Genomic DNA, 1,633 nt, shown 5'->3' on the forward strand with positions numbered 1-1,633 from the left:
TGAGTAGGGTGGTAATTTTTTTTTTTTGAAAAAAATTTAATGAAAAAATTTAAAATTTTGTTAAATTGTTTTTGGATGGGGTGTGGAGGGGGGGTGGTGGTAGGGGGTAGGTAGCTTTTAACAAGATTTTTATTATAATATGGGTAAATATGGGTACCCATATTATCCATTGGGTAACTCGTTTTTACCCATTTGAAATGTGAGTCGAGTCAAGTAACTTATCCATTTTTATTTAACTCATTTTTTGATCGACTCATATTCGACTCAACTCGCTGGTTTGCCACTCCTACACATAAGTAATACGAGTCCTTATCAAACTTAAAATTGGACCCCAATTTTCCAAAGTTTCACTTCATTTATTAGAGTTTGTGTTCAATAAAATACCACCACATAAATTAGGATCGCGAAAGTATAACATTTGTGTGACCATAATAAATTTCATCAAAAAAAATAAAATAAATTTAACTAAATTTTTTTAAATTGAAAATAACTAAATCGATAGAATAACATATTATAATGAGTTAAGTTTTAATACCGGTATATTGTCATGACCCGAAATAAGATCATAATGGCACCTATCATAAACCTCCAGTAGATAAGACAAACTTAAGATAACATATGATAAATAAAACTAGAAATAACTAAACTGGAAGCAATAATAAAAAGAGAAAGGGCCCTAACATAGATATATACAAAATGATATAAAATATATAAAATGGGCCCAAAAGAGTTCGAAAAGATGAATATACAAAGAAATCAAATCTCGGACCTAATGTCATCGGTACAAGAGAATCTAATGTACATGAATATAATTATAAAAAGTACATTTATCTAACAAAAATACAAAATATAGACAGTCAAAAACAGAAGGAAAAACATCAAGCCTCCGAACGACAAGAGTTCACCATAATATGACAAAGAAGGGACTCGAATGAGTGGAGATCAACAAGGATAACTTGTACTAGGTTCTGCATCAGATAAAGCTATAAAAGTGCATTATGAGTACCAAAAAACGAGGCACTCAATAGACATCATAAACCTACCGAACTCTAAAGAAACTATATTATAATTTAAGAAGCATGATAGCGCTAAAACTATAAGTCAAAAAATATACTAGAAAATCATACTCATAAGCAAAGACGGTGAAAATAATAACAATAAGAGAAATCACACTTCATGTATACACATCAAAGAATTCCATCCATTATGAGATGGTGCAATGCATGTGTGGTCAATGTAAAAAGGTAAAAAATCCTGGAATCCCCTTAATGGCCAGTCATAGTCTTCCTGAGACATTCTATAGACTCTTTGAAACTCAACTACAGATGCAGTAAAGTAATTAGACCTACAATGATCCCTTGATCAATTTGGAATAATCCCTCGAACTCATAACAAAAAGTGAAACTCGAAATTATCCCTTGGGCTACCCGAAATACACCCCACACTCGTCAATGAATGCAATGTAGAAAGTTAAACCCAAAATGATCCCTCGAGCCATCCACAATGCACCTTGAACTCATAATAGAAAAGTAAGACTCGAAATAATATCCCGGTCCATTCAAAATGTGTCTCGGTCTCATAATAAATAATAAATGAAAAAGGAGTCTTAGAAGCATCACTACATACCATAAGT

The sequence above is a fragment of the Solanum tuberosum genome, unplaced genomic scaffold, assembly GCF_000226075.1.
Source record: "Solanum tuberosum cultivar DM 1-3 516 R44 unplaced genomic scaffold, SolTub_3.0 scf00003, whole genome shotgun sequence".
Taxonomy (NCBI): domain Eukaryota; kingdom Viridiplantae; phylum Streptophyta; class Magnoliopsida; order Solanales; family Solanaceae; genus Solanum; species Solanum tuberosum.